The sequence below is a fragment of the Hydractinia symbiolongicarpus genome, chromosome 11 (genome assembly GCF_029227915.1).
Source record: "Hydractinia symbiolongicarpus strain clone_291-10 chromosome 11, HSymV2.1, whole genome shotgun sequence".
Taxonomy (NCBI): Eukaryota; Metazoa; Cnidaria; class Hydrozoa; order Anthoathecata; family Hydractiniidae; genus Hydractinia; species Hydractinia symbiolongicarpus.
In genome coordinates, this window is record NC_079885.1 from 18,364,393 (window position 1) to 18,376,629 (window position 12,237).

The 12,237-nt window shown below is 48.3% G+C and overlaps 19 non-coding genes across 19 annotated transcripts; all 19 read left to right on the top strand.

Annotated features, from left to right (window-relative positions):
* The first annotated feature begins 33 nt into the window (after positions 1–33).
* LOC130619977 (U5 spliceosomal RNA) lies at positions 34–152 on the top strand. The gene has a single exon (XR_008980712.1). It is a non-coding gene; the product is annotated as a U5 spliceosomal RNA (small nuclear RNA).
* Positions 153–700: 548 nt separating this feature from the next.
* LOC130619148 (U5 spliceosomal RNA) lies at positions 701–821 on the top strand. The gene has a single exon (XR_008979891.1). It is a non-coding gene; the product is annotated as a U5 spliceosomal RNA (small nuclear RNA).
* A 547-nt stretch (positions 822–1,368) lies between these two features.
* LOC130619964 (U5 spliceosomal RNA) lies at positions 1,369–1,487 on the top strand. The gene has a single exon (XR_008980700.1). It is a non-coding gene; the product is annotated as a U5 spliceosomal RNA (small nuclear RNA).
* A 548-nt stretch (positions 1,488–2,035) lies between these two features.
* LOC130619149 (U5 spliceosomal RNA) lies at positions 2,036–2,156 on the top strand. Its single transcript, XR_008979892.1, has one exon. It is a non-coding gene; the product is annotated as a U5 spliceosomal RNA (small nuclear RNA).
* Positions 2,157–2,704: 548 nt separating this feature from the next.
* On the top strand, positions 2,705–2,823 carry LOC130619965 (U5 spliceosomal RNA). The gene has a single exon (XR_008980701.1). It is a non-coding gene; the product is annotated as a U5 spliceosomal RNA (small nuclear RNA).
* Positions 2,824–3,371: 548 nt separating this feature from the next.
* LOC130619150 (U5 spliceosomal RNA) lies at positions 3,372–3,492 on the top strand. Its single transcript, XR_008979893.1, has one exon. It is a non-coding gene; the product is annotated as a U5 spliceosomal RNA (small nuclear RNA).
* A 547-nt stretch (positions 3,493–4,039) lies between these two features.
* On the top strand, positions 4,040–4,160 carry LOC130619152 (U5 spliceosomal RNA). Its single transcript, XR_008979894.1, has one exon. It is a non-coding gene; the product is annotated as a U5 spliceosomal RNA (small nuclear RNA).
* A 548-nt stretch (positions 4,161–4,708) lies between these two features.
* On the top strand, positions 4,709–4,829 carry LOC130619153 (U5 spliceosomal RNA). Its single transcript, XR_008979895.1, has one exon. It is a non-coding gene; the product is annotated as a U5 spliceosomal RNA (small nuclear RNA).
* Positions 4,830–5,377: 548 nt separating this feature from the next.
* On the top strand, positions 5,378–5,498 carry LOC130619154 (U5 spliceosomal RNA). The gene has a single exon (XR_008979896.1). It is a non-coding gene; the product is annotated as a U5 spliceosomal RNA (small nuclear RNA).
* A 547-nt stretch (positions 5,499–6,045) lies between these two features.
* LOC130619155 (U5 spliceosomal RNA) lies at positions 6,046–6,166 on the top strand. Its single transcript, XR_008979897.1, has one exon. It is a non-coding gene; the product is annotated as a U5 spliceosomal RNA (small nuclear RNA).
* Positions 6,167–6,713: 547 nt separating this feature from the next.
* On the top strand, positions 6,714–6,834 carry LOC130618817 (U5 spliceosomal RNA). The gene has a single exon (XR_008979562.1). It is a non-coding gene; the product is annotated as a U5 spliceosomal RNA (small nuclear RNA).
* Positions 6,835–7,382: 548 nt separating this feature from the next.
* On the top strand, positions 7,383–7,504 carry LOC130619741 (U5 spliceosomal RNA). The gene has a single exon (XR_008980479.1). It is a non-coding gene; the product is annotated as a U5 spliceosomal RNA (small nuclear RNA).
* Positions 7,505–8,051: 547 nt separating this feature from the next.
* Positions 8,052–8,172, top strand: LOC130619157 (U5 spliceosomal RNA). Its single transcript, XR_008979900.1, has one exon. It is a non-coding gene; the product is annotated as a U5 spliceosomal RNA (small nuclear RNA).
* Positions 8,173–8,720: 548 nt separating this feature from the next.
* Positions 8,721–8,841, top strand: LOC130619158 (U5 spliceosomal RNA). Its single transcript, XR_008979901.1, has one exon. It is a non-coding gene; the product is annotated as a U5 spliceosomal RNA (small nuclear RNA).
* A 548-nt stretch (positions 8,842–9,389) lies between these two features.
* Positions 9,390–9,510, top strand: LOC130619776 (U5 spliceosomal RNA). Its single transcript, XR_008980515.1, has one exon. It is a non-coding gene; the product is annotated as a U5 spliceosomal RNA (small nuclear RNA).
* Positions 9,511–10,058: 548 nt separating this feature from the next.
* LOC130619855 (U5 spliceosomal RNA) lies at positions 10,059–10,179 on the top strand. Its single transcript, XR_008980593.1, has one exon. It is a non-coding gene; the product is annotated as a U5 spliceosomal RNA (small nuclear RNA).
* A 548-nt stretch (positions 10,180–10,727) lies between these two features.
* Positions 10,728–10,848, top strand: LOC130619159 (U5 spliceosomal RNA). The gene has a single exon (XR_008979902.1). It is a non-coding gene; the product is annotated as a U5 spliceosomal RNA (small nuclear RNA).
* Positions 10,849–11,395: 547 nt separating this feature from the next.
* LOC130619883 (U5 spliceosomal RNA) lies at positions 11,396–11,516 on the top strand. The gene has a single exon (XR_008980619.1). It is a non-coding gene; the product is annotated as a U5 spliceosomal RNA (small nuclear RNA).
* Positions 11,517–12,064: 548 nt separating this feature from the next.
* On the top strand, positions 12,065–12,185 carry LOC130618815 (U5 spliceosomal RNA). The gene has a single exon (XR_008979560.1). It is a non-coding gene; the product is annotated as a U5 spliceosomal RNA (small nuclear RNA).
* Positions 12,186–12,237: the final 52 nt, after the last annotated feature.

The window sequence follows — 12,237 nt, forward strand, 5'->3', positions numbered from 1 at the left end:
CGAAGGCACAACAGGTCGCGCCGACTTACGACAACTCTTTGCTTTCTTCAGTTCACGCACAAATCTTTCGCCTTTTACTAAAGATTTCTGTGGAGAAGGCCAAAACGATGAGTATATAGACGATTTTTCTACTGTCTTGCTTCGGCGGGACGATCACTAGTCTAAATGAAAAAACGTGCAGGAGGCCATACGCGGGCCTATCTCTCATCTCGCTCACAGAGACTTGGTAAGCACGGTCCACTCAATGGCTTTCCAAATGCGAAGAGTGAAGGCCGCAGACGGCAGGGGTTGAGCCAAGGGCCTTTCGGCCGTATCCCGCTCACAAGTTTTTTTTTTTTTTTAGCAGAATAATACATACGAGCTAATCAAAATCGGCTCGAGGAAAGAAATAAAGTTCAGAGACAACCAAAGGAGTCGAACTGCAGTAGAAACAAACTAGATGTAACGCAAGCCACTAGTACGACGTATTGCCTACAGGGACCACACTCTCCGAGACAGCGAACGCAACTTCCTAGTGATTCACGCGAACGCACTCAACTAGGTGATGTAGATCAGAAAGGTGAAAGTCCTTGTGTCAAGTCTACACCTCACGATGCAGCACCTTTTAAGCGTCCTCTACGAACGGACACACTGGCAAGCGGCACACCACAAGCAAAGGTTAAGTCGGCTCGAAGGCACAACAGGTCGCGCCGACTTACGACAACTCTGGGCTTTCTTCAGTTCACGCACAAATCTTTCGCCTTTTACTAAAGATTTCCGTGGAGAAGGCCAAAACGATGAGTATATAGACGATTTTTCTACTGTCTCGCTTCGGCGGGACGATCACTAGTCTAAATGAAAAAACGTGCAGGAGGCCATACGCGGGCCTATCTCTCATCTCGCTCACAGAGACTTGGTAAGCACGGTCCACTCAATGGCTTTCCAAATGCGAAGAGTGAAGGCCGCAGACGGCAGGGGTTGAGCCAAGGGCCTTTCGGCCGTATCCCGCTCACAAGTTTTTTTTTTTTAGCAGAATAATACATACGAGCTAATCAAAATCGGCTCGAGGAAAGAAATAAAGTTCAGAGACAACCAAAGGAGTCGAACTGCAGTAGAAACAAACTAGATGTAACGCAAGCCACTAGTACGACGTATTGCCTACAGGGACCACACTCTCCGAGACAGCGAACGCAACTTCCTAGTGATTCACGCGAACGCACTCAACTAGGTGATGTAGATCAGAAAGGTGAAAGTCCTTGTGTCAAGTCTACACCTCACGATGCAGCACCTTTTAAGCGTCCTCTACGAACGGACACACTGGCAAGCGGCACACCACAAGCAAAGGTTAAGTCGGCTCGAAGGCACAACAGGTCGCGCCGACTTACGACAACTCTTTGCTTTCTTCAGTTCACGCACAAATCTTTCGCCTTTTACTAAAGATTTCCGTGGAGAAGGCCAAAACGATGAGTATATAGACGATTTTTCTACTGTCTCGCTTCGGCGGGACGATCACTAGTCTAAATGAAAAAGCGTGCAAGAGGCCATACGCGGGCCTATCTCTCATCTCGCTCACAGAGACTTGGTAAGCACGGTCCACTCAATGGCTTTCCAAATGCGAAGAGTGAAGGCCGCATACGGCAGGGGTTGAGCCAAGGGCCTTTCGGCCGTATCCCGCTCACAAGTTTTTTTTTTTTTTTAGCAGAATAATACATACGAGCTAATCAAAATCGGCTCGAGGAAAGAAATAAAGTTCAGAGACAACCAAAGGAGTCGAACTGCAGTAGAAACAAACTAGATGTAACGCAAGCCACTAGTACGACGTATTGCCTACAGGGACCACACTCTCCGAGACAGCGAACGCAACTTCCTAGTGATTCACGCGAACGCACTCAACTAGGTGATGTAGATCAGAAAGGTGAAAGTCCTTGTGTCAAGTCTACACCTCACGATGCAGCACCTTTTAAGCGTCCTCTACGAACGGACACACTGGCAAGCGGCACACCACAAGCAAAGGTTAAGTCGGCTCGAAGGCACAACAGGTCGCGCCGACTTACGACAACTCTGGGCTTTCTTCAGTTCACGCACAAATCTTTCGCCTTTTACTAAAGATTTCCGTGGAGAAGGCCAAAACGATGAGTATATAGACGATTTTTCTACTGTCTCGCTTCGGCGGGACGATCACTAGTCTAAATGAAAAAACGTGCAGGAGGCCATACGCGGGCCTATCTCTCATCTCGCTCACAGAGACTTGGTAAGCACGGTCCACTCAATGGCTTTCCAAATGCGAAGAGTGAAGGCCGCAGACGGCAGGGGTTGAGCCAAGGGCCTTTCGGCCGTATCCCGCTCACAAGTTTTTTTTTTTTTAGCAGAATAATACATACGAGCTAATCAAAATCGGCTCGAGGAAAGAAATAAAGTTCAGAGACAACCAAAGGAGTCGAACTGCAGTAGAAACAAACTAGATGTAACGCAAGCCACTAGTACGACGTATTGCCTACAGGGACCACACTCTCCGAGACAGCGAACGCAACTTCCTAGTGATTCACGCGAACGCACTCAACTAGGTGATGTAGATCAGAAAGGTGAAAGTCCTTGTGTCAAGTCTACACCTCACGATGCAGCACCTTTTAAGCGTCCTCTACGAACGGACACACTGGCAAGCGGCACACCACAAGCAAAGGTTAAGTCGGCTCGAAGGCACAACAGGTCGCGCCGACTTACGACAACTCTTTGCTTTCTTCAGTTCACGCACAAATCTTTCGCCTTTTACTAAAGATTTCCGTGGAGAAGGCCAAAACGATGAGTATATAGACGATTTTTCTACTGTCTCGCTTCGGCGGGACGATCACTAGTCTAAATGAAAAAGCGTGCAAGAGGCCATACGCGGGCCTATCTCTCATCTCGCTCACAGAGACTTGGTAAGCACGGTCCACTCAATGGCTTTCCAAATGCGAAGAGTGAAGGCCGCAGACGGCAGGGGTTGAGCCAAGGGCCTTTCGGCCGTATCCCGCTCACAAGTTTTTTTTTTTTTTTAGCAGAATAATACATACGAGCTAATCAAAATCGGCTCGAGGAAAGAAATAAAGTTCAGAGACAACCAAAGGAGTCGAACTGCAGTAGAAACAAACTAGATGTAACGCAAGCCACTAGTACGACGTATTGCCTACAGGGACCACACTCTCCGAGACAGCGAACGCAACTTCCTAGTGATTCACGCGAACGCACTCAACTAGGTGATGTAGATCAGAAAGGTGAAAGTCCTTGTGTCAAGTCTACACCTCACGATGCAGCACCTTTTAAGCGTCCTCTACGAACGGACACACTGGCAAGCGGCACACCACAAGCAAAGGTTAAGTCGGCTCGAAGGCACAACAGGTCGCGCCGACTTACGACAACTCTGGGCTTTCTTCAGTTCACGCACAAATCTTTCGCCTTTTACTAAAGATTTCCGTGGAGAAGGCCAAAACGATGAGTATATAGACGATTTTTCTACTGTCTCGCTTCGGCGGGACGATCACTAGTCTAAATGAAAAAACGTGCTGGAGGCCATACGCCGCCCTATCTCTCATTTCGCTCACAGAGACTTGGTAAGCACGGTCCACTCAATGGCTTTCCAAATGCGAAGAGTGAAGGCCGCAGACGGCAGGGGTTGAGCCAAGGGCCTTTCGGCCGTATCCCGCTCACAAGTTTTTTTTTTTTTTAGCAGAATAATACATACGAGCTAATCAAAATCGGCTCGAGGAAAGAAATAAAGTTCAGAGACAACCAAAGGAGTCGAACTGCAGTAGAAACAAACTAGATGTAACGCAAGCCACTAGTACGACGTATTGCCTACAGGGACCACACTCTCCGAGACAGCGAACGCAACTTCCTAGTGATTCACGCGAACGCACTCAACTAGGTGATGTAGATCAGAAAGGTGAAAGTCCTTGTGTCAAGTCTACACCTCACGATGCAGCACCTTTTAAGCGTCCTCTACGAACGGACACACTGGCAAGCGGCACACCACAAGCAAAGGTTAAGTCGGCTCGAAGGCACAACAGGTCGCGCCGACTTACGACAACTCTGGGCTTTCTTCAGTTCACGCACAAATCTTTCGCCTTTTACTAAAGATTTCCGTGGAGAAGGCCAAAACGATGAGTATATAGACGATTTTTCTACTGTCTCGCTTCGGCGGGACGATCACTAGTCTAAATGAAAAAACGTGCAGGAGGCCATACGCCGCCCTATCTCTCATCTCGCTCACAGAGACTTGGTAAGCACGGTCCACTCAATGGCTTTCCAAATGCGAAGAGTGAAGGCCGCAGACGGCAGGGGTTGAGCCAAGGGCCTTTCGGCCGTATCCCGCTCACAAGTTTTTTTTTTTTTTTAGCAGAATAATACATACGAGCTAATCAAAATCGGCTCGAGGAAAGAAATAAAGTTCAGAGACAACCAAAGGAGTCGAACTGCAGTAGAAACAAACTAGATGTAACGCAAGCCACTAGTACGACGTATTGCCTACAGGGACCACACTCTCCGAGACAGCGAACGCAACTTTCTAGTGATTCACGCGAACGCACTCAACTAGGTGATGTAGATCAGAAAGGTGAAAGTCCTTGTGTCAAGTCTACACCTCACGATGCAGCACCTTTTAAGCGTCCTCTACGAACGGACACACTGGCAAGCGGCACACCACAAGCAAAGGTTAAGTCGGCTCGAAGGCACAACAGGTCGCGCCGACTTACGACAACTCTGGGCTTTCTTCAGTTCACGCACAAATCTTTCGCCTTTTACTAAAGATTTCCGTGGAGAAGGCCAAAACGATGAGTATATAGACGATTTTTCTACTGTCTCGCTTCGGCGGGACGATCACTAGTCTAAATGAAAAAACGTGCAGGAGGCCATACGCGGGCCTATCTCTCATCTCGCTCACAGAGACTTGGTAAGCACGGTCCACTCAATGGCTTTCCAAATGCGAAGAGTGAAGGCCGCAGACGGAAGGGGTTGAGCCAAGGGCCTTTCGGCCGTATCCCGCTCACAAGTTTTTTTTTTTTTTTAGCAGAATAATACATACGAGCTAATCAAAATCGGCTCGAGGAAAGAAATAAAGTTTAGAGACAACCAAAGGAATCGAACTGCAGTAGAAACAAACTAAATGAAACGCAAGCCACTAGTACGACGTATTGCCTACAGGGACCACACTCTCCGAGACAGCGAACGCAACTTCCTAGTGATTCACGCGAACGCACTCAACTAGGTGATGTAGATCAGAAAGGTGAAAGTCCTTGTGTCAAGTCTACACCTCACGATGCAGCACCTTTTAAGCGTCCTCTACGAACGGACACACTGGCAAGCGGCACACCACAAGCAAAGGTTAAGTCGGCTCGAAGGCACAACAGGTCGCGCCGACTTACGACAACTCTGGGCTTTCTTCAGTTCACGCACAAATCTTTCGCCTTTTACTAAAGATTTCCGTGGAGAAGGCCAAAACGATGAGTATATAGACGATTTTTCTACTGTCTCGCTTCGGCGGGACGATCACTAGTCTAAATGAAAAAACGTGCAGGAGGCCATACGCGGGCCTATCTCTCATCTCGCTCACAGAGACTTGGTAAGCACGGTCCACTCAATGGCTTTCCAAATGCGAAGAGTGAAGGCCGCAGACGGCAGGGGTTGAGCCAAGGGCCTTTCGGCCGTATCCCGCTCACAAGTTTTTTTTTTTTTTAGCAGAATAATACATACGAGCTAATCAAAATCGGCTCGAGGAAAGAAATAAAGTTCAGAGACAACCAAAGGAGTCGAACTGCAGTAGAAACAAACTAGATGTAACGCAAGCCACTAGTACGACGTATTGCCTACAGGGACCACACTCTCCGAGACAGCGAACGCAACTTCCTAGTGATTCACGCGAACGCACTCAACTAGGTGATGTAGATCAGAAAGGTGAAAGTCCTTGTGTCAAGTCTACACCTCACGATGCAGCACCTTTTAAGCGTCCTCTACGAACGGACACACTGGCAAGCGGCACACCACAAGCAAAGGTTAAGTCGGCTCGAAGGCACAACAGGTCGCGCCGACTTACGACAACTCTGGGCTTTCTTCAGTTCACGCACAAATCTTTCGCCTTTTACTAAAGATTTCCGTGGAGAAGGCCAAAACGATGAGTATATAGACGATTTTTCTACTGTCTCGCTTCGGCGGGACGATCACTAGTCTAAATGAAAAAACGTGCAGGAGGCCATACGCGGGCCTATCTCTCATCTCGCTCACAGAGACTTGGTAAGCACGGTCCACTCAATGGCTTTCCAAATGCGAAGAGTGAAGGCCGCAGACGGCAGGGGTTGAGCCAAGGGCCTTTCGGCCGTATCCCGCTCACAAGTTTTTTTTTCTTTTAGCAGAATAATACATACGAGCTAATCAAAATCGGCTCGAGGAAAGAAATAAAGTTCAGAGACAACCAAAGGAGTCGAACTGCAGTAGAAACAAACTAGATGTAACGCAAGCCACTAGTACGACGTATTGCCTACAGGGACCACACTCTCCGAGACAGCGAACGCAACTTCCTAGTGATTCACGCGAACGCACTCAACTAGGTGATGTAGATCAGAAAGGTGAAAGTCCTTGTGTCAAGTCTACACCTCACGATGCAGCACCTTTTAAGCGTCCTCTACGAACGGACACACTGGCAAGCGGCACACCACAAGCAAAGGTTAAGTCGGCTCGAAGGCACAACAGGTCGCGCCGACTTACGACAACTCTGGGCTTTCTTCAGTTCACGCACAAATCTTTCGCCTTTTACTAAAGATTTCCGTGGAGAAGGCCAAAACGATGAGTATATAGACGATTTTTCTACTGTCTCGTTTCGGCGGGACGATCACTAGTCTAAATGAAAAAACGTGCAGGAGGCCATACGCCGGCCTATCTCTGATCTCGCTCACAGAGACTTGGTAAGCACGGTCCACTCAATGGCTTTCCAAATGCGAAGAGTGAAGGCCGCAGACGGCAGAGGTTGAGCCAAGGGCCTTTCGGACGTATCCCGCTCACAAGGTTTTTTTTTTTTTTAGCAGAATAATACATACGAGCTAATCAAAATCGGCTCGAGGAAAGAAATAAAGTTCAGAGACAACCAAAGGAGTCGAACTGCAGTAGAAACAAACTAGATGTAACGCAAGCCACTAGTACGACGTATTGCCTACAGGGACCACACTCTCCGAGACAGCGAACGCAACTTCCTAGTGATTCACGCGAACGCACTCAACTAGGTGATGTAGATCAGAAAGGTGAAAGTCCTTGTGTCAAGTCTACACCTCACGATGCAGCACCTTTTAAGCGTCCTCTACGAACGGACACACTGGCAAGCGGCACACCACAAGCAAAGGTTAAGTCGGCTCGAAGGCACAACAGGTCGCGCCGACTTACGACAACTCTGGGCTTTCTTCAGTTCACGCACAAATCTTTCGCCTTTTACTAAAGATTTCCGTGGAGAAGGCCAAAACGATGAGTATATAGACGATTTTTCTACTGTCTCACTTCGGCGGGACGATCACTAGTCTAAATGAAAAAACGTGCAGGAGGCCATACGCGGGCTTATCTCTCATCTCGCTCACAGAGACTTGGTAAGCACGGTCCACTCAATGGCTTTCCAAATGCGAAGAGTGAAGGCCGCAGACGGCAGGGGTTGAGCCAAGGGCCTTTCGGCCGTATCCCGCTCACAAGTTTTTTTTTTTTTTTAGCAGAATAATACATACGAGCTAATCAAAATCGGCTCGAGGAAAGAAATAAAGTTCAGAGACAACCAAAGGAGTCGAACTGCAGTAGAAACAAACTAGATGTAACGCAAGCCACTAGTACGACGTATTGCCTACAGGGACCACACTCTCCGAGACAGCGAACGCAACTTCCTAGTGATTCACGCGAACGCACTCAACTAGGTGATGTAGATCAGAAAGGTGAAAGTCCTTGTGTCAAGTCTACACCTCACGATGCAGCACCTTTTAAGCGTCCTCTACGAACGGACACACTGGCAAGCGGCACACCACAAGCAAAGGTTAAGTCGGCTCGAAGGCACAACAGGTCGCGCCGACTTACGACAACTCTGGGCTTTCTTCAGTTCACGCACAAATCTTTCGCCTTTTACTAAAGATTTCCGTGGAGAAGGCCAAAACGATGAGTATATAGACGATTTTTCTACTGTCTCGCTTCGGCGGGACGATCACTAGTCTAAATGAAAAAACGTGCAGGAGGCCATACGCCGCCCTATCTCTCATCTCGCTCACAGAGACTTGGTAAGCACGGTCCACTCAATGGCTTTCCAAATGCGAAGAGTGAAGGCCGCAGACGGCAGGGGTTGAGCCAAGGGCCTTTCGGCCGTATCCCGCTCACAAGTTTTTTTTTTTTTTTAGCAGAATAATACATACGAGCTAATCAAAATCGGCTCGAGGAAAGAAATAAAGTTCAGAGACAACCAAAGGAGTCGAACTGCAGTAGAAACAAACTAGATGTAACGCAAGCCACTAGTACGACGTATTGCCTACAGGGACCACACTTTCCGAGACAGCGAACGCAACTTCCTAGTGATTCACGCGAACGCACTCAACTAGGTGATGTAGATCAGAAAGGTGAAAGTCCTTGTGTCAAGTCTACACCTCACGATGCAGCACCTTTTAAGCGTCCTCTACGAACGGACACACTGGCAAGCGGCACACCACAAGCAAAGGTTAAGTCGGCTCGAAGGCACAACAGGTCGCGCCGACTTACGACAACTCTGGGCTTTCTTCAGTTCACGCACAAATCTTTCGCCTTTTACTAAAGATTTCCGTGGAGAAGGCCAAAACGATGAGTATATAGACGATTTTTCTACTGTCTCGCTTCGGCGGGACGATCACTAGTCTAAATGAAAAAACGTGCAGGAGGCCATACGCGGGCCTATCTCTCATCTCGCTCACAGAGACTTGGTAAGCACGGTCCACTCAATGGCTTTCCAAATGCGAAGAGTGAAGGCCGCAGACGGCAGGGGTTGAGCCAAGGGCCTTTCGGCCGTATCCCGCTCACAAGTTTTTTTTTTTTTTTAGCAGAATAATACATACGAGCTAATCAAAATCGGCTCGAGGAAAGAAATAAAGTTTAGAGACAACCAAAGGAATCGAACTGCAGTAGAAACAAACTAAATGAAACGCAAGCCACTAGTACGACGTATTGCCTACAGGGACCACACTCTCCGAGACAGCGAACGCAACTTCCTAGTGATTCACGCGAACGCACTCAACTAGGTGATGTAGATCAGAAAGGTGAAAGTCCTTGTGTCAAGTCTACACCTCACGATGCAGCACCTTTTAAGCGTCCTCTACGAACGGACACACTGGCAAGCGGCACACCACAAGCAAAGGTTAAGTCGGCTCGAAGGCACAACAGGTCGCGCCGACTTACGACAACTCTGGGCTTTCTTCAGTTCACGCACAAATCTTTCGCCTTTTACTAAAGATTTCCGTGGAGAAGGCCAAAACGATGAGTATATAGACGATTTTTCTACTGACTCGCTTCGGCGGGACGATCACTAGTCTAAATGAAAAAACGTGCAGGAGGCCATACGCGGGCCTATCTCTCATCTCGCTCACAGAGACTTGGTAAGCACGGTCCACTCAATGGCTTTCCAAATGCGAAGAGTGAAGGCCGCAGACGGCAGGGGTTGAGCCAAGGGCCTTTCGGCCGTATCCCGCTCACAAGTTTTTTTTTTTTTTTAGCAGAATAATACATACGAGCTAATCAAAATCGGCTCGAGGAAAGAAATAAAGTTCAGAGACAACCAAAGGAGTCGAACTGCAGTAGAAACAAACTAGATGTAACGCAAGCCACTAGTACGACGTATTGCCTACAGGGACCACACTCTCCGAGACAGCGAACGCAACTTCCTAGTGATTCACGCGAACGCACTCAACTAGGTGATGTAGATCAGAAAGGTGAAAGTCCTTGTGTCAAGTCTACACCTCACGATGCAGCACCTTTTAAGCGTCCTCTACGAACGGACACACTGGCAAGCGGCACACCACAAGCAAAGGTTAAGTCGGCTCGAAGGCACAACAGGTCGCGCCGACTTACGACAACTCTGGGCTTTCTTCAGTTCACGCACTAATCTTTCGCCTTTTACTAAAGATTTCCGTGGAGAAGGCCAAAACGATGAGTATATAGACGATTTTTCTACTGTCTCGCTTCGGCGGGACGATCACTAGTCTAAATGAAAAAACGTGCAGGAGGCCATACGCGGGCCTATCTCTCATCTCGCTCACAGAGACTTGGTAAGCACGGTCCACTCAATGGCTTTCCAAATGCGAAGAGTGAAGGCCGCAGACGGCAGGGGTTGAGCCAAGGGCCTTTCGGCCGTATCCCGCTCACAAGTTTTTTTTTTCTTTTAGCAGAATAATACATACGAGCTAATCAAAATCGGCTCGAGGAAAGAAATAAAGTTCAGAGACAACCAAAGGAGTCGAACTGCAGTAGAAACAAACTAGATGTAACGCAAGCCACTAGTACGACGTATTGCCTACAGGGACCACACTCTCCGAGACAGCGAACGCAACTTCCTAGTGATTCACGCGAACGCACTCAACTAGGTGATGTAGATCAGAAAGGTGAAAGTCCTTGTGTCAAGTCTACACCTCACGATGCAGCACCTTTTAAGCGTCCTCTACGAACGGACACACTGGCAAGCGGCACACCACAAGCAAAGGTTAAGTCGGCTCGAAGGCACAACAGGTCGCGCCGACTTACGACAACTCTGGGCTTTCTTCAGTTCACGCACAAATCTTTCGCCTTTTACTAAAGATTTCCGTGGAGAAGGCCAAAACGATGAGTATATAGACGATTTTTCTACTGTCTCGCTTCGGCGGGACGATCACTAGTCTAAATGAAAAAACGTGCAGGAGGCCATACGCCGGCCTATCTCTCATCTCGCTCACAGAGACTTGGTAAGCACGGTCCACTCAATGGCTTTCCAAATGCGAAGAGTGAAGGCCGCAGACGGCAGGGGTTGAGCCAAGGGCCTTTCGGACGTATCCCGCTCACAAGGTTTTTTTTTTTTTTAGCAGAATAATACATACGAGCTAATCAAAATCGGCTCGAGGAAAAAATAAAGTTCAGAGACAACCAAAGGAGTCGAACTGCAGTAGAAACAAACTAGATGTAACGCAAGCCACTAGTACGACGTATTGCTTACAGGGACCACACTCTCCGAGACAGCGAACGCAACTTCCTAGTGATTCACGCGAACGCACTGAACTAGGTGATGTAGATCAGAAAGGTGAAAGTCCTTGTGTCAAGTCTACACCTCACGATGCAGCACCTTTTAAGCGTCCTCTACGAACGGACACACTGGCAAGCGGCACACCACAAGCAAAGGTTAAGTCGGCTCGAAGGCACAACAGGTCGCGCCGACTTACGACAACTCTGGGCTTTCTTCAGTTCACGCACAAATCTTTCGCCTTTTACTAAAGATTCCCGTGGAGAAGGCCAAAACGATGAGTATATAGACGATTTTTCTACTGTCTCGCTTCGGCGGGACGATCACTAGTCTAAATGAAAAAACGTGCAGGAGGCCATACGCGGGCCTATCTCTCATCTCGCTCACAGAGACTTGGTAAGCACGGTCCACTCAATGGCTTTCCAAATGCGAAGAGTGAAGGCCGCAGACGGCAGGGGTTGAGCCAAGGGCCTTTCGGCCGTATCCCGCTCACAAGTTTTTTTTTTCTTTTAGCAGAATAATACATACGAGCTAATCAAAATCGGCTCGAGGAAAGAAATAAAGTTCAGAGACAACCAAAGGAGTCGAACTGCATTAGAAACAAACTAGATGTAACGCAAGCCACTAGTACGACGTATTGCCTACAGGGACCACACTCTCCGAGACAGCGAACGCAACTTCCTAGTGATTCACGCGAACGCACTCAACTAGGTGATGTAGATCAGAAAGGTGAAAGTCCTTGTGTCAAGTCTACACCTCACGATGCAGCACCTTTTAAGCGTCCTCTACGAACGGACACACTGGCAAGCGGCACACCACAAGCAAAGGTTAAGTCGGCTCGAAGGCACAACAGGTCGCGCCGACTTACGACAACTCTGGGCTTTCTTCAGTTCACGCACAAATCTTTCGCCTTTTACTAAAGATTTCCGTGGAGAAGGCCAAAATGATGAGTATATAGACGATTTTTCTACTGTCTCGCTTCGGCGGGACGATCACTAGTCTAAATGAAAAAACGTGCAGGAGGCCATACGCCGCCCTATCTC